Genomic DNA, 17,602 nt, shown 5'->3' with positions numbered 1-17,602 from the left:
CCTAAGGGCTGGGGTGCCCCAGGCCTGGGGCTCCCAAAACCTAACGGCTGGGGCGCCCCAGGCCTTGGGCTCCCAAAGCCTAAAGGCTGGGACGCCCCAAGCCTGGGGCTACCAGAGCCCAAGGGCTGGGGCGCCCCTGTCCTTTGGCTCCCAAAGCCTAAGGGCTGGGGCGCCCCAGGCCTGGGGCTCCCTAAGCCTAAGGCCTGGGGCACCCTAGGCCTGGGGCTCCCAAAGCCTAAGGTTGGGGTGCCCCTGTCCTGGGGCTCCCTAAGCCAAAGGGCAGGGGTGCCCCTGGCCTGGGGCTACCTAAGCCTAAAGGCTCTGTCGGCCCAGCCTTGGGGCTCCCTAAGCCTAAGGACTGGGGCGACCCAGGCCTGGGGCACCCTAAGCCTAAGGGATGGGGCGCCCCAAGCCTGGGGCTCCCTAAGACTAAGGGCTGGGGCGCCCCAGGCCTGAGGCTCCCTAAGCCTAAGCGCTGTGCCACCCCAGGCCTGGGATCCCAAAGCCTAAGGGCAGGGGCACCCCAGGCCTAGTTCTACCAAAACCTAAGTGCTGGGGCGCCCCAGGCTTGGGGCTCCCAAAGGATAACGGCTGGGGCACTCCAGGTCTGGGGCACCCAAAGCCTAAGGGCTGGGGTGCCCCTAGCCTGGGGCTCCCTAAGCCTAAGGGCTGGCGAGCCCCAGTCCTGGGCTCCCAATGCCTAAAGGCTGTGGCGCCCCAGGCCTGGGGCTCCCAAAACCTAAGGGCTGGGGCGCCCCAGGCCTTGGGCTCCCAAAGCCTAAGGGCTGGTGCACCCCAAGCCTGGGGCTACTATAGCCCAAGGGCTGGGGCGCCCCTGTCCTTTGGCTCCCAAAGCCTAAGGGCTGTGGCGCCCCAGGCCTGGGGCTCCCTAAGCCTAAGGCCTGGGGCACCCTAGGCCTGTGGCTCCCAAAGCCTGAGGCTGGGGTGCCCCTGTCCTGGGGCTCCCTAATCCAAAGGGCTGGGGTGCCCCTGGCCTGGGGCTACCTAAGCCTAAGGGCTCTGTCGGCCCAGCCTTGGGGCTCCCTAAGCCTAAGGGCTGGGGCGCCCCAGGCCTGGGGCTACATAAGCTTAAGGGTTGGAGTGCCCCAGGCCTGGAGATCCCTAAGCCTAAGGGCTGTGGCTCCCCAGGCCTAGGGCTCCCGACGCCTAAGGGCTGGGGCACCCCAGACCTGTGCTCCAAATGCCTAAGGGCTGGGGCTCCCCAGCCAGAGGCTCCCTAAGACTAAGGGCTGGGGCGCCCCAGGCCTGAGGCACCCTAAGCATAAGGGCTGGGGCGCCCCAGCCCTGGGCTCCCATAGCTTAAGGGCAGGGGCACCCCATGCCTAGTGCTACCAAAACCTAATTGCTGGGGCGCCCCAAGCTTGGGGCTCCCAAAGGAAAACGGCTGGGGCACTCCAGGTCTGGGGCTCCCAAAGCCTAAGGGCTCGGGTGCCCCTATCCTGGGGCTCCAAAAGCCTAAGGCCTAGGGCGCTCCAAGCCTGGGGCTCCCTAAGCCTAAGGGCTGGCGAGCCCCAGTCCTGGGCTCCCAATGCCTAAAGGCTGTGGGGCCCCTGGCCTGGGGCTCCCAAAACCTAAGGGCAGGGGAGCCCCAGGCCTTGGGCTCCCAAAGCCTAAGGGCTGGGGCACCCCAAGCCTGGGGCTACCAAAGCCTAAGGGCTGAGGCGTCCCAGGGCTGGGGCTCCCAAAGCCTAAGCGCTGTGGCGGCCCATGCGTGGGGCTCCCAAAGCCAAAGGCTGGGGTGCCCTTGGCCTGGGGTACCCAAAGCCTAAGGGCTGGGGTGCCCCAGGCCTGGGGCTACCAAAGCCTAAGGGCTGGGGCGACCCAGGGCTGGGGCTCCCAAAGGATAAGGGCTGGGGCGCCCCATGCCTGGGGCTCCCAAAGCCTAAGCCCTGGGGCGACCCAGGCGTGGGGCTCCCAGAGCCAAAGGCTGGGGTGCCCCTGGCCTGGGACTCCCTAAGCCTTAGGGCAGGGGCGCCACAGGCCTGGGGCTCCCAAAGCCTAAGGGCTGTTGCTCCCCAGTCCTGGGGCTCCATAAGCCTAAGGGCTGAGGCGCCCTGGCCTGGGGCTCCCTAAGCCTAAGGGCTTGGGCGCCCCAGGTCTGGGATGCCCCAGGCCTGGGGCTCCCTAAGCCTAAGGGCTGGGGAGCCCCAAGCCTAGGGCTCCCTAAACTTAAGGGCTGTGGCGCCCCAGTTCTGGGGCTCCGTATAACTAATGGCTTGGGCTCCACAGGCCTAGGTCTCTCTAAGAGTAAGGGCTGGGAGCCCCAGGCCTGGGGCTCCCTAAACCTAAGGGCTGGGGTGCCCCACGCCTGGGGCTCCCTAAGCGTAAGGGCTGCGGCACCCCATGTTGAGGCACCCATATCCTAAAGTCTGGTGCGCCCCAGGCCTGGGCCCCAAATGCCTAAGGGCTGGGGCGCCCCAAGCCTGGGGCTCCCTAAGACTAAGGGCTGGGGCGCCCCAGGCCTGAGGCTCCCTAAGCCTAAGGGCTGGGGAACCCCAGGCCTGGGATCCCAAATCCTAAGGGCAGGAGCGCCCCAGGCCTGTGGCTACCAAAGCCTAAGGGCTGGGGCGCCCCAGGCCTGGGGCTCCCAAAGGATAAGGGCTGGGGCACTCCAGGTCTGGGGCTAACAAAGCCTAAGGGCTGGGGTGCCCCTGGCCTGGGGCTCCCAAATCCTAAGGGCTGGATCGCCCCAGGCCTGGGGCTCCCTAAGCCAAAAGACTGGTGAACCCCAGGCCTGGGCTCCCAATGCCTAAGGGCTGGGGCACCCCAGGCCTGGGATCCCAAAGCCTAAGGGCAGGAGCGCCCCAGGCTTGGGGCTCCCAAAGGATAAGGTCTGGGGCGCCCCAGGCCTGGGTCTCCCAAAGGATAAGGGCTGGGGCGCCCCAGGCCTGAGGCTCCCTAAGCCTAAGGGCTTGGGCGCCCCAGGCCTGGGGCTCCCTAATCCTAGAGCTGGGGCGCCCCAGTCCAGAGGCTCCCAAAGCCTAATGGCTGGCGAGCCCCAGTTGGGCTCCCAATGCCTAATGGCAGTGTCGCCTCAGGCCAGGGGTTCCCAAAACCTAACGGCTCCGGCGCTCCAGGCCTGGGGTTTCCAAAACTTAAGGGCTGGGGCACCACAGGCCTTGGCTCCCAAAGCCTAAGGGCTGGGGCGCCCCAAGCCTGGGGCTACCAGAGCCCAAGGGCTGGGGCGCCCCTGTCCTTTGCCTCCCTAAGACTAAGGGCTGGGACGCCCCAGGCCTGGGGCTCCCTAAGCCTAAGGCCTGGGGCACCCTAGGCCTGGGGCTCCCAAAGCCTAAGGCTGGGGTGCCCCAGTCCCGGGGCTCCCTAAGCCTAAGGGCTGGGGTGCCCCTGGCCTGGGGCTACCTAAGCCTAAGGGCTCTGTCGGCCCAGCCTTGGGGCTCCCTAAGCCTAAGGGCTGGGGTGACCCAGGCCTGGGGCTACCTAAGCCTAAGGGTTGGAGTGCCCCAGGCCTGTAGCTCCCTAAGCCTAAGGGCTGTGGCTCCCCAGGCCTGGGGCTCCCTCTGCCTAAGGGCTGGAGTGCCCCAGACCTGTGCTACAAATGCCAAAGGGCTGGGGTGCCCCAGCCAGGGGCTCCCTAAGACTAAGGGCTGGGGCGACCCAGGCCTGAGGCTCCCTAAGCATAAGGGCTGGGGCAACCCAGGCCTGGGGCTACCAAAACCTAAGTGCTGGGGCGCCCCAGGCTTGGGGCTCCCAAAGGATAACGGCTGGGGTACTCCAGGTCTGGGGCTCCCAAAGCCTAAGGGCTGGGGTGCCCCTAGCCTGGGGCTCCCAAAGCCTAAGGCCTGGGGCGCCCCAAGCCTGGGGCTACCGAAACCTAAGGGCTGGCGAGCCCCAGTCCTGGGCTGCCAATGCCTAAAGCCTTTGGCGCCCCAGGCCTGGGGCTCCCAAAACCTAAGGGCTGGGGCGCCCCAGGCCTTGGGCTCCCAAAGCCTAAGGGCTGGGGCGCCCCAAGCCTGGGGCTACCAAAGCCTAAGGGCTGGGGCGTCCCAGGGCTGGGGCTCCCAAAGGAGAAGGGCTGGGGCGCCCCATACTGGTTTTCCCAAAGCCTAAGCGCTGGGGCGGCTCAGGCGTGGGGCTCCCAAAGCCAAAGGCTGGGGTGCCCCGGGCCTGGGGTACCCAAAGCCAAAGGGCTTGGGTGCCCCAGGCCTGGGGCTACCAATGCCTAAGGGCTGGGGCGACCCAGGGCTGGGGCTCCCAAATGATAAGGGCCGGGGCACCCCATGCCTGGGGCTCCAAAGCCTAAGCCCTGGGGCGGCCCAGGCGTGGGGCTCCCAGAGCCAATGGCTGGGGTGCCCCTGGCCTGGGACTCCCAAAGCCTAAGGGCTGGGGTGCCCCAGGCCTGGGGCTCCCAAAGCCTTAGGGCAGGGGCGCCCCAGGCCTGGGGCTCCCTAAGCCTAAGGGCTGGCGCACCCCAGGCTGGGGCTCCCAAAGCCTAAGGGCTGTTGCTCCACAGTCCGGGGGCTCCCAAAGCCTAAGGGCTGGGGCGCCCCAGGCTGAGTCTCCCTAAGCCTAATGGCTGGGGCGATCCAGGCCTGGGGCTCCCTAAGCCTAAGGGCTGGGGCTCCCCAGGCCTCGGGCTCCCTAAGCCTTAGGGCAGGGGCGCCCCAGGCCTGTGGCACCCTAAGCCTAAGGGCTGGGAGACCCCGGGCCTGGAGCTCCCAAAGCCTAAGGGCTGTGGCTCCCCAGGCCTGGGGCTCCCTATGCCTAAGGGCTGAGGCGCCCCAGACCTGTGCTCCAAATGCCTAAGGGCTGGGGCGCCCCAGGCCTGAGGCTCCCTAAGCATAAGGGCTGGGGCGCACCAGGCCTGGGCTCCCAAAGCATAAGGGCAGGGGCACCCCAGGCCTGGGGCTACCAAAACCTAAGTGCTGGGGCGCCCCAGGCTTGGGGCTCCCAAAGGATAACGGCTGGGGTATTCCAGGTCAGGGGCTCCCAAAGCCTAAGGGCTAGGGTGCCCCTAGACTGGGGCTCCCAAAGCCTAAGTCCTGGGGCGCCCCAAGCCTGGGGCTACCTAAACCTAAGGGTTGGCGAACCCCAGTCCTGGGCTGCCAATGCCTAAAGGCTGTGGCGCCCCAGGCCTGGGGCTCCCAAAACATAAGGGCTGGGGCGCCCCAGGCTTTGGGCTCCCAAAGCCTAAGGGCTGGGGCGCCCCAAGCCTGGGGCTACCAAAGCCTAAGGGCTGGGGCGTCCCAGGGCTGGGGTTCCCAAAGGAGAAGGGCGGGGGCGCCCCATACTGGGGCTCCCAAAGCTTAAGCGCTGGGGCGGCCCAGGCGTGGGGCTCCCAAAGCCAAAGGCTGGGGTGCCCCTGGCCTGGAGTACCCAAAGACAAAGGGCTGGGGTGCCCCAGGCCTGGGGCTACCAATGCCTAAGGGCTGGGGCGACCCAATGCTGGGGCTCTCAAATGATAAGGGCTGGGGCGCCCAATGCCTGAGGCTCGCAAAGCCTAAGCACTGGGTCGGCCCAGGCGTGGGGCTCCCAGAGCCAATGGCTGGGGTGCCCCAGGCCTGAGGCTCCCTACGCCAAAGGGCTGGGGCACCCCAGGCCTGGGCTCCCAAATCCTAAGGGCAGAGGCACCCCAGGCCTGGGGCTACCAAAGCCTAAGGGCTGGGGCGCCCCAGGCCTGGGGCTCCCAAAGGATAAGGGCTGGGGCACTCCAGGTCTGGGGCTCCCAAAGCCTAAGGGCTGGGGTGCCCCTGGCCTGGGGCTCCCAAATCCTAAGGGCTGGGGCGGTCAAGGCCTGGGGTTCCCAAAGGATAAGGGCTGGGGCGCCCCAGGCCTGGGGCTCCCTAAGCCTAAGGGCTGGCGAACCCCAGTCCTGGGCTCCCAATGCCTAAGGGATTGGGGCGCCCCAGGCCTGGGGCTCCCAAAACCTAAGGGCTGGGGCGCCCCAGGCCAGGGGCTCCCAAAGTCTAAGGGCTTCGGCGCCCCAAGCCTGGGGCTACCAAACCTAAGGGCTGGGGCTCCCCAGGCCTGGGGCCCCCAAAGGATAAGGGCTGGGGCTCCCGAGGCCTGGGGCTCACAAAGGATAAGGGCTGGGACGCCCCAGGCCTGGGATCCCAAAGCCTAAGGGCAGGAGCGCCCCAGGCTTGGGGCTCCCAAAGGATAAGGTCTGGGGCGCCCCAGGCCTGGGTCTCCCAAAGGATAAGGGCTGGGGCGCCCCAGGCCTGAGGCTCCCTAAGCCTAAGGGCTTGGGCGCCCCAGGCCTGGGGCTCCCTAATCCTAGAGCTGGGGCGCCCCAGTCCAGAGGCTCCCAAAGCCTAATGGCTGGCGAGCCCCAGTTGGGCTCCCAATGCCTAATGGCAGTGTCGCCTCAGGCCAGGGGTTCCCAAAACCTAACGGCTCCGGCGCTCCAGGCCTGGGGTTTCCAAAACTTAAGGGCTGGGGCACCACAGGCCTTGGCTCCCAAAGCCTAAGGGCTGGGGCGCCCCAAGCCTGGGGCTACCAGAGCCCAAGGGCTGGGGCGCCCCTGTCCTTTGCCTCCCTAAGACTAAGGGCTGGGACGCCCCAGGCCTGGGGCTCCCTAAGCCTAAGGCCTGGGGCACCCTAGGCCTGGGGCTCCCAAAGCCTAAGGCTGGGGTGCCCCAGTCCCGGGGCTCCCTAAGCCTAAGGGCTGGGGTGCCCCTGGCCTGGGGCTACCTAAGCCTAAGTGCTCTGTCGGCCCAGCCTTGGGGCTCCCTAAGCCTAAGGGCTGGGGTGACCCAGGCCTGGGGCTACCTAAGCCTAAGGGTTGGAGTGCCCCAGGCCTGTAGCTCCCTAAGCCTAAGGGCTGTGGCTCCCCAGGCCTGGGGCTCCCTCTGCCTAAGGGCTGGAGTGCCCCAGACCTGTGCTACAAATGCCAAAGGGCTGGGGTGCCCCAGCCAGGGGCTCCCTAAGACTAAGGGCTGGGGCGACCCAGGCCTGAGGCTCCCTAAGCATAAGGGCTGGGGCAACCCAGGCCTGGGGCTACCAAAACCTAAGTGCTGGGGCGCCCCAGGCTTGGGGCTCCCAAAGGATAACGGCTGGGGTACTCCAGGTCTGGGGCTCCCAAAGCCTAAGGGCTGGGGTGCCCCTAGCCTGGGGCTCCCAAAGCCTAAGGCCTGGGGCGCCCCAAGCCTGGGGCTACCGAAACCTAAGGGCTGGCGAGCCCCAGTCCTGGGCTGCCAATGCCTAAAGCCTTTGGCGCCCCAGGCCTGGGGCTCCCAAAACCTAAGGGCTGGGGCGCCCCAGGCCTTGGGCTCCCAAAGCCTAAGGGCTGGGGCGCCCCAAGCCTGGGGCTACCAAAGCCTAAGGGCTGGGGCGTCCCAGGGCTGGGGCTCCCAAAGGAGAAGGGCTGGGGCGCCCCATACTGGTTTTCCCAAAGCCTAAGCGCTGGGGCGGCTCAGGCGTGGGGCTCCCAAAGCCAAAGGCTGGGGTGCCCCGGGCCTGGGGTACCCAAAGCCAAAGGGCTTGGGTGCCCCAGGCCTGGGGCTACCAATGCCTAAGGGCTGGGGCGACCCAGGGCTGGGGCTCCCAAATGATAAGGGCCGGGGCACCCCATGCCTGGGGCTCCAAAGCCTAAGCCCTGGGGCGGCCCAGGCGTGGGGCACCCAGAGCCAATGGCTGGGGTGCCCCTGGCCTGGGACTCCCAAAGCCTAAGGGCTGGGGTGCCCCAGGCCTGGGGCTCCCAAAGCCTTAGGGCAGGGGCGCCCCAGGCCTGGGGCTCCCTAAGCCTAAGGGCTGGCGCACCCCAGGCTGGGGCTCCCAAAGCCTAAGGGCTGTTGCTCCACAGTCCGGGGGCTCCCAAAGCCTAAGGGCTGGGGCGCCCCAGGCTGAGTCTCCCTAAGCCTAATGGCTGGGGCGATCCAGGCCTGGGGCTCCCTAAGCCTAAGGGCTGGGGCTCCCCAGGCCTCGGGCTCCCTAAGCCTTAGGGCAGGGGCGCCCCAGGCCTGTGGCACCCTAAGCCTAAGGGCTGGGAGACCCCGGGCCTGGAGCTCCCAAAGCCTAAGGGCTGTGGCTCCCCAGGCCTGGGGCTCCCTATGCCTAAGGGCTGAGGCGCCCCAGACCTGTGCTCCAAATGCCTAAGGGCTGGGGCGCCCCAGGCCTGAGGCTCCCTAAGCATAAGGGCTGGGGCGTACCAGGCCTGGGCTCCCAAAGCATAAGGGCAGGGGCACCCCAGGCCTGGGGCTACCAAAACCTAAGTGCTGGGGCGCCCCAGGCTTGGGGCTCCCAAAGGATAACGGCTGGGGTATTCCAGGTCAGGGGCTCCCAAAGCCTAAGGGCTAGGGTGCCCCTAGACTGGGGCTCCCAAAGCCTAAGTCCTGGGGCGCCCCAAGCCTGGGGCTACCTAAACCTAAGGGTTGGCGAACCCCAGTCCTGGGCTGCCAATGCCTAAAGGCTGTGGCGCCCCAGGCCTGGGGCTCCCAAAACATAAGGGCTGGGGCGCCCCAGGCTTTGGGCTCCCAAAGCCTAAGGGCTGGGGCGCCCCAAGCCTGGGGCTACCAAAGCCTAAGGGCTGGGGCGTCCCAGGGCTGGGGTTCCCAAAGGAGAAGGGCGGGGGCGCCCCATACTGGGGCTCCCAAAGCTTAAGCGCTGGGGCGGCCCAGGCGTGGGGCTCCCAAAGCCAAAGGCTGGGGTGCCCCTGGCCTGGAGTACCCAAAGACAAAGGGCTGGGGTGCCCCAGGCCTGGGGCTACCAATGCCTAAGGGCTGGGGCGACCCAATGCTGGGGCTCTCAAATGATAAGGGCTGGGGCGCCCAATGCCTGAGGCTCGCAAAGCCTAAGCACTGGGTCGGCCCAGGCGTGGGGCTCCCAGAGCCAATGGCTGGGGTGCCCCAGGCCTGAGGCTCCCTACGCCAAAGGGCTGGGGCACCCCAGGCCTGGGTTCCCAAATCCTAAGGGCAGAGGCACCCCAGGCCTGGGGCTACCAAAGCCTAAGGGCTGGGGCGCCCCAGGCCTGGGGCTCCCAAAGGATAAGGGCTGGGGCACTCCAGGTCTGGGGCTCCCAAAGCCTAAGGGCTGGGGTGCCCCTGGCCTGGGGCTCCCAAATCCTAAGGGCTGGGGCGGTCAAGGCCTGGGGTTCCCAAAGGATAAGGGCTGGGGCGCCCCAGGCCTGGGGCTCCCTAAGCCTAAGGGCTGGCGAACCCCAGTCCTGGGCTCCCAATGCCTAAGGGATTGGGGCGCCCAGGCCTGGGGCTCCCAAAACCTAAGGGCTGGGGCGCCCCAGGCCAGGGGCTCCCAAAGTCTAAGGGCTTCGGCGCCCCAAGCCTGGGGCTACCAAACCTAAGGGCTGGGGCTCCCCAGGCCTGGGGCCCCCAAAGGATAAGGGCTGGGGCTCCCGAGGCCTGGGGCTCACAAAGGATAAGGGCTGGGACGCCCCAGGCCTGGGGCTCCCAAAGCCTAAGGGCTGGGGCGGCCCAGGCGTTGGGCTCACAAAGCGTAAGGGCTGGGGCAGCCCAGGCCTGGGTCTCCCAAAGGATAAAGGCTGGGGAGACCCAGGCCTGGGGCTCCCTAAGCCTAAGGGCTGGTGCGCCCCAGGCTGCGGCTCCCAAAGCCTAAGGGCTGTTGCGTCTCAGGCCTGGGGCTCCCTAAGCCTAAGGGCTGGGACGCCCCAGACCTGGGGCTCCCTAAGCCTAAGGGCTTGGGGGCCCCAGGCCTGGGGCTCCCTAAACCTAAGGGCTGGGGTGCCCCAGTTCTGGGGCTCCCTAAACCTATGTGCGGGGGTCCCCAGGCCTGGGGCTCGCTAAACCTAAGGGCTGGGGCGCCCCAGGCCTGCGCTCCCAAAGCCTAAGGGCTTTTGCGCCACAGGCCTGGGGCTCACTAAGACTAAGACTGGGCAGCTCCAGGCCTGGGGCTCCCTAAGTATAAGGACTGGGAGCCCAGACCTGGGGCTCCCAAAGCCTAAAAACTGGGGACGCCAAGGCCTGGGGTTCCCAAATCCTAAGGGCTGGGGCACCCCTGGCCTGTGTCTCCCAAAGCTTAAGGGCTGGGGTGCCCCGGGCCTGGGGATCCCTAAGCCTAAGGGCTGTGGCGGCCCAGCCTTGGGGCTCCCTAAGCCTAAGGGCTGGGGCGCCCCAGGCCTAGGGCTACCTAAGTCTAAGGGGTGGGACTTTCCAGGCCTAGGGCTCCCTAAGAGTAATGGCTTAGCCCCCCTGGCCTGGGGCTCCCTAAGCCTAAGGGCTGGGGCGCCCCAGGCTGAGGCTCCCATATCCTAAGGGCTGGTGCGCCCCAGGCCTGGGACCCCCTAAGCCTAAGGGCTGGGGCTCCCCAGGCAAGGGGCTCCCTACGCCTAAGGGCTGGGGCCCTCAGGCCTGGGCTCCAAATGCCTAAGGGCTGGGGCGCCCCAGGCCAGGGGCTCCCTAAGACTAAGGGCTGGGGCGCCCCAGGCCTGAGGCTCCCTAAGCCTAAGGGCTGGGGCGCCCCAGGCTGAGGCTCCCATATCCTAAGGGCTGGTGCGCCACAGGCCTGGGACCCCCTAAGCCTAAGGGCTGGGGCGCCCCAGGCAAGGGGCTCCCTACGCCTAAGGGCTGGGGCCCTCAGGCCTGGGCTCCAAATGCCTAATGGCTGGGGCGCCCCAGGCCTGGGGCTCCCTAAGACTAAGGGCTGGGGCGCCCCAGGCCTGGGCTCCCAAAGCCTAAGGACAGGGGCGCCCCAGGCCTGGGGCTACCAAAGCCTAAGGACGGGGGCGCCCCAGGCCTGGGGCTCCCAAAATATAAGGGCTGTGGCACGCCAGGTCTGGGGCTCCCAAAGCCTAAGGGTTGACGGCCCAGTCGTGGGGCTCCCAATGCCTAAGGGCTGGGGCGCCCCAGGCCTGGGGCTCCCAAAGGATAAGGGCTGGGGCACCCCTTGCCTGGGGCTCCCTAAGCCTAAGGGCTGGGGCGCCCCAGGCCTGGGGCTACCAAAGCCTAAGGTCTGGGGTGTCCCAGGCCTGGGGTTCCCAAAGGATAAGGGCTTGGGCACCCCATGCCTGGGGCTACCAAAGCCTAAGGGCTGGGCCGCCCCAGGCCTGGGGCTCCCAAAGCCTTAGCGCTGGGGCGGCCCAGGAGTGGGGCTCCCAAAGCCTAAGGGATGGGGTGCCCCTGGCCTGGGGCTCCCAAAGCCTAAGGGCTGGGTCGCTCCAGGCCTGGGGCTCCCTACGCCTAAGGGCTGGGTCGCCCCAGGCCTGGGGCTTCCAAAGCCTAAGGGCTGGGGCTCCCCAGTACTGGAGCTCCCTAAGCCTAAGGGCTGGGGCTCCCCAGGCCTGGGGCTCCCTAAGCCTTAGGGCAGGGGCGCCCCAGGCTGGGGCTCCCAAAGCCTAAGGGTTGTTGCACCCCAGTCGTGGGGCTCCCTAAGCCTAAGGGCTGAGGCGCCCTGGCCTGGAGCTCCCTAAGCCTAAGGGCTTGGGCGCCCAAAGTCTGGGACGCCCCAGGCCTGGGGCTCCCTAAGCCTAAGGGCTGGGAGGCCCCAGGCCTGGGGCTCCCAAAGCCTAAGGGCTGGGGGGCCCGAAGCCTAGGGCTCCCTAAACCAAAGGGCTGGGGCGCCCCAGTTCTGGGACTCCGTATACCTAATGGCTGGGGCACCCCAGGCCTAGGGCACCCTAAGAGTAAGGGCTGGGAGCCCCAGGCCTGGGGCTCCCTAAGCCTAAGGGCTGGGGCGCCCCAGGCTGAGGCACCCAAATCCTAAGGGCTGGTGCGCCCCAGGCCTGGGCTCCAAATGCCTAAGGGCTGGAGCGCCCCAGGCTGGGACTCCTAAAGGCTAAGGGCTGGGGTGCCCCTGGCCTGGGGCTCCCAAATCCTAAGGGCTGGGGTGGCCCAGGCCTTGGGCCCCGAAAGGATAAGGGCTGGGGCTCCCCAGGCTTAGGGTTCCATAAGCCTAATGACTGTGGGGACCGAGGCCTGGGGCTCCCTCAACCTAAGGGCTGGGGTGCCGCAGGCCTAGGGCTCCCTAAGCCAAGAGCTTGGGCGCCCAAGGCCTGGGGCTCCCTAAGCTTAAGGGCTGGGGTGGCCCAGGTGTGGGGCTCCCTAAGCCTAGGGGCTGGGGCGCCCCAGGCCTGCGACACCCTTAGCCTAAATGCTAGGGCGCCCCAGGCCTGGGGCTTCCGAAGCCAAAGGGTTGGGGCGCCCCAGGCCTGGGGCTCCCTAAGCCTAAGGGCTGTGGCGCCCTATGCCTGGGGTTCCGTAAGCCTAAGGGCTTGGGCTCCCAATGCCTGGGACTCCCTAAGCCTAAGAGCTGGGTCGCCCCAGGCCTGTGGCTCCCAAAGCCAAACGGCTTGGGCGCCCGAGGCTTGGGGCTTCCTAATCCTAAGGGCTGGCGAGCCCCAGGCCTGGGCTCCCAATGCCTAAAGGCTGTGGCGCTCCAGGCCTGGGGCTCCCAAAGGACACGGGGTGGGGCGGCCCAGGCCTGGGGCTCCCAAAGCATAAGGGCTGGGGCACCGCAGGCATGGGGCTCCCTAAGCCTATACGCTGGCGTGCCCAAGCCCTGGGCTCCCAAAGCCTAAGGGCTGGGGCGTCCCAGGCCTGGGGCTCCCTAAGACTAAGGCTGGGGCGCTCCAGGCCTGGGGCTCCCTAAGCCTAAGGCCTGGGGCGCCCCAGGCTGGGGCTCCCAAAGACTAAGGGCTGGTGGCCCCAGGCCTGGGGCTCCCTAAGCCTAAGGGCTAGGGTGCCCCTGGCCTGGGGCTCCCAAAGCCAAAAGGCTGAGGCGCCCCAGCCTGGGGCTCCCTAAGCCTAAGGGCTGGGGTGCCCCAACTTGGGACTCCATAAGCCTAAGGGCTGGGGCGCCCCAGGCTTGGGGTTCCCTAAGCCTAATGACTGCGGGGACCGAGGCCTGGGGCTCCCTAAACCTAAGGGCTGGGGTGCCCCAGGCCTGGGGCTCCCTAAGCCTAAGAGCTTGGGCGCCCAAGGCCTGGGGCTCCCTAAGCCTAAGGGCTGGGGTGGCCCAGGCTGGGGCTCCCTAAGCCTAGGGGCTGGGGCGCCCCAGGCCTGCGGCACCCTTAGCCTAAAGGCTAGGGCGCCCCAGGCCTGGGGCTCCTGAAGCCAAAGGGTTGGGGTGCCCCAAGCCTGGGGCTCCCTAAGCCCAAGGGCTGGGGCGCCCCAGGCCTGGGGTTCCCTAAGCCAAAAGGCTGGGGCGCCCCAGGCCTGGGGCTCCCTAAGCCTAAGGGCTGTGGCGCCCTAGGCCTGGGGTTCCGTAAGCCTAAGGGCTTGGGCGACCAAGGCCTGGGGCTCCCTAAGACTAGGGGTGGGGGCACACCAGGCCTGGGGCTCTCTAAGGCTAAGTGCTGGGGCGCCCTGGCCAGGGGCTTCCAAAACCTAAGGGCTGGTGCGCCCCATGCCTGGGGCTTCCAAAGCCTAAGAGCTGGGGCGCCCCAGGCCTGTGGCTCCCAAAGCCAAACGGCTGTGGCGCCCGAGGCTTGGGGCTTCCTAATCCTAAGGGCTGGCGAGCCCCAGGCCTGGGCTCCCAATGCCTAAAGGCTGTGGTGCTCCAGGCCTGGGGCTCCCAAAGGATACGGGGTGGGTCGGCCCAGGCCTGGGGCTACCAAAACCTAAGGGCTGGGGCAACCCAGGCCTGGGGCTCCCAAAGCCTAAGGGCTGGGGCGCCCCAAGCTTGGGGCTACCAAAGCCTAAGGGCTGGGGCACCACAGGCCTGGGGCTCCCAAAGGATAAGGGCTCGGGCGGCCCCGGCCTGGGGCTACCAAATCCTAAGGGCTGGGGCGGCCCAGGCGTGGGGCTCCCAAATCCTAAGGGGTGGGGCGCCCCTGGCCTGGGGCTCCCAAAGCCTAAGGGCTGGGGCGGACCTGGCCTGGGGCTCCCAAAGCCTAAGTTCTGGGGCACCCCAGGCCTGGGGCTCCCAAAGCCTAAGGGCTGGGGCACCCCAGGCCTGTGGCTCCCTAAGCCTAAGGGCTGGGGCGCCCCAGGCTGGGGCTCCCAAAGAATAAGGGCTGGTGGCCTCAGGCCTGGGGCTCCCAAAACCTAAGGGCTGGTGCGCCCCAGGGCTAGGATGCCCCAGGCCTGGGGCTCCCTAAGCCTAAGGGCTGGGGTGCACCAGGCCTGGGGCTCCCAAAGCCTAAGGACTGGGGAGGCCCTGGCCTGGGTTTCCCAAAGCCTAAGGGCTGGGGCGCCCCTGGACTGTGGCTTCCAAAGACTAAGGGCTGGGGCGCCCCAGGCCTGGGGCTCCCTAAGCCTAAGGGCTGGGGCTCCCAAAGCCTAAGGCTGCGGTGCCCCAGTCCTGGGGGTTCCCTAAACATAAGGGCTGGGGTGGCCCAGGCCTGGGGCTCCCTAAGCCTAAGGGCTGGGGGGCCACAGACTGAGGCTCCCAAATCCTAAGGGCTGGTGCGCCCCAGGCCTGGGACTCCCTAAGCCTAAGGTCTGGGGCTCTCCAGGCCTGGGGCGCCCTACGCCTAAGGGCTGTGGCGCCCAAGGCCTGGGCTTCAAATGCCTAAGGGCTGGGGCGCCGCAGGCCTGGGGCTCCCCAAGCCTGGGGCTACCAGAACCTAATGGTTGGGGCGCCCCAGGCCTGGGGCTAACAAAGCCTAAGCGCTGGGGCGGCCCAGGCATGGGGCTCCCAAAAGATAAGGGCTGCTGTGCCCCAGGCCTGGGGCTCCCTAAGCCTAAGGGTTTGGCGACCCAGGCTGGGGCTACCAAAGCCTAAGGGCTGGCGCGCCCTAGGCCTGGGGCTCCCAAAGGATAAGGGCTGGGGCGCCCCAGGCCTGGGGCTCCCAAAGCCTAAGGGCTGGGGCGGACCTGGCCTGTGGCTCCCAAAGCCTAAGTTCTGGGGCACCCCAGGCCTGGGGCTCCCAAAGCCTAAGGGCTGGGGCACCCCAGGCCTGGGGCTCCCTAAGCCTAAGGGCTGGGGCGCCCCAGGCATGGGGCTCCCTAAGTCTAAATGTTGGTGCGCCCCAGGCTGGAGCTCCCAAAGCCTAAGGGCTGGTGCGCCCCAGTCCTGGGGCTCCCTAAGCCTAAGGGCTTGGGTGCCCCAGGCCTGGGGCTCCCAAAGCTTAAGGGCTGGGGGGCCCCAGGCCTGGGGCTCCCTAAACCTAAGGGCTGGGGCGCCCTAGGTCTGGGGCTCCCTAAACCTAAGGGCTCGGGTTCCCAGGGCCTGGGGCTCCCTACGCCTAAGGGCTGGGGCGCCAAAGGCCTGGGCTCCCAAAGCCTTAGGGCTGGGGCACCCCAGGCCTGGGGCTCCCAAAGCCTAAGGGCTGGGGTGCCCCAGGCCTGGGGCTCCCTAAGCCTTAGGGCAGGGGCGCCCCAGGCCTGGGGCTCCCTAAGCCTAAGGGCTGGGTCGCACCAGGCTGGGGGCTCCCTAAGCCTTAGGGCTGGGGCTCCCAAAGCCTAAGGACTGGGTGCCCCAGGCCTGGGGCTCCCAAAACCTAAGGGCTGGGGCTTCCCTTGTCTGGGGCTCCCTAAGACTAAGGGCTGGGGCGCCCCAGGACGGGGGCTCCCAAAACCTAACAGCTGTGGCGCCCCCGGCCAGGGGCTCCCTGAGCCTAAGGGCTGGGGCGCCCAAGGCCTGGGGCTCCCTAAGGCTAAGGGCTGGGCACCCCAGGCCTGGGGCTCCCAAAACCTAAGGGCTGTGGCGCCCGAGGCCTGGGGCTCCCAAAGCCTAAGGGCTGGGGCGCCCCAAGCCTGGGGCTACCATAGCCCAAGGGCTGGGGCGCCCCTGTCCTTTGGCTCCCAAAGCCTAAGGGCTGGGGCGCCCCAGCTTTGGGCTCCCTAAGCCTAAGGCCTGGGGCACCCTAGGCCTAGGCCTCCAAAAGCCTAAGGCTGGGGTGCCCCAGTCCTGGGGCTCCCTAAGCCTAAGGGCTGGGGTAACCCAGGCCTGGGGCTACCTAAGCCTAAGGGCTCTGGCGGCCCAGCCTTCGGGCTCCCTAAGCCTAAGGGCTGGGGTGCCCCCAGCCTGGAGCTCCCTAAGCCTAAGTGTTGGGGCGCCCCAGGCCTATGGCTCGCTAAGAGTAAGGGCTGGGCCCCCTAGGCCTGGGGCTCCCTAAGCCTAACGCTGGAGTGCCCCAGCCTGGAGCTCCCTAAGCCTAAGGGCTGTGGCCCCCCAGGCCTGGGGCTCCCTATGCGTAAGGGCAGGGGTGCCCCAGACCTGGGCTCCAAATGTCTAAGTGCTGGGACGCCCCAGGCATGGGGCTCCCTAAGACTAAGGGCTCGGGCGCCCCAGGCCTGAGGCTCCCTAAGCCTAAGGGCTGGGGCGCCCCAGGCCTGGGATCCCAAAGCCTAAGGGCAGGGGCACCCCAGGCCTGGGGCTACCAAAACCTAAGTGCTGGGGCGCCCCAGGCTTGGGGCTCCCAAATGATAAGGGCTGGGGCACTTTAGGTCTGGGACTCCCAAAGCCTAAGGGCTAGGGTGCTCCTAGCCTGGGGCTCCCAAAGCCTATGTCCTGGGGCGCCCCAAGCTTGGGGCTCCCTAAGCCTAAGGGCTGGTGAGCCCCAGTCCTGGGCTCCCAATGCCTAAAAGCTGTGGCGCCCCAGGCTGGGGCTCCCAAAACCTAAGGGCTTGGGCGCCACAGGCCTTGGGCTCCCAAAGCCTAAGGGCTGGGGCGCCCCAAGCCTGGGGCTACCAAAGCCTAAAGGCTGGGGCGCCCAAGGCCTGGGGCTCCCTAAGGCTAAGGGTTGGGGCGCCCCAGGCCTGGGGCTCCCTAAGCCTAAGGGCTGGGGCGCCCCAGGCCTTGGGGTCCCCAAGCCTAAGGGCTGGGGCGCCCCAGGCCTGGGCGTCCCGAAGCCTAAGGGCTGGTTCTCCCCAGGCCACGGGCTCCTTAAGCCTAAGGGCTGGGGCGCCCCAGGCCTGGGGCTCCCTAAGCCTAAGGGCTGGGTCGCACCAGGCCTGGGGCTCCCAAAGCCTAAGGGCTGGGGCGCCCCAGGCCTGGGGCTCCCAAAGCCTAAGGGCTGGGGCTTCCCTTGTCTGGGGCTCCCAAAGCCTAAGCGCTGGGGCGCCCCAGGCCTGGGCGTCCCGAAGCCTAAGGGCTGGGTCTCCCCAGGCCACGGGCTCCTTAAGCCTAAGGGCTGGGGCGCCCCAGGCCTGGGGCTCCCTAAGCCTAAGGGCTGGGGCGCCCCAGGCCTGGGGCTCCCAAAGACTAAGGGCTGGGGCTTCCCTTGTCTGGGGCTCCCTAAGACTAAGGGCTGGGGCGCCCCAGGACGGGGGCTCCCAAGAACAAAAAGCTGTGGCACCCCATGCCAGGGGCTCCCTGAGCCTAAGGGCTGGGGCGCCCAAGGCCTGGGGCTCCCTACGCCTAAGGGCGGGGTGAGCCATGCCTGGGGCTCCCAAAGGCTAAGGGCTGGGGCGCCCGATGCCTTGGGCTCTCAAAGGTTAAGGGCTGGGCCACCCCAGGCCTGGGGCTCCCAAATCCTAAGGGATGGGGCGACCCAGTCCTGGTTTCACTAAGCCTAAGGGTTGGGGTGCCCCAGGCCTGGGGCTCCCTAAGCCTACGGGCTGGGGTGCCCCAGGCCTGGGGCTCCCAAAGCATAAGGGCTGGGCGCCCGAGGACTGTGGCTCCCTAAGGCTCAGTGCTGGGGCGGCCCAGGCCTGGGGCTACCTAAGCATAAGGGCGGGGGCGCCCCAAAACTGGGGCTCCCTAAGCCAAAGTGCTGGGGTGCCCCAGGCCTATGGCTCCCAAAGCCTAAGGGCTTTGGCGCCCCAGG

The sequence above is a fragment of the Tenrec ecaudatus genome, chromosome 9 (assembly GCF_050624435.1).
Source record: "Tenrec ecaudatus isolate mTenEca1 chromosome 9, mTenEca1.hap1, whole genome shotgun sequence".
In the NCBI taxonomy this organism is placed as follows: Eukaryota; Metazoa; Chordata; class Mammalia; order Afrosoricida; family Tenrecidae; genus Tenrec; species Tenrec ecaudatus.
This window is presented reverse-complemented; position numbering follows the sequence as displayed.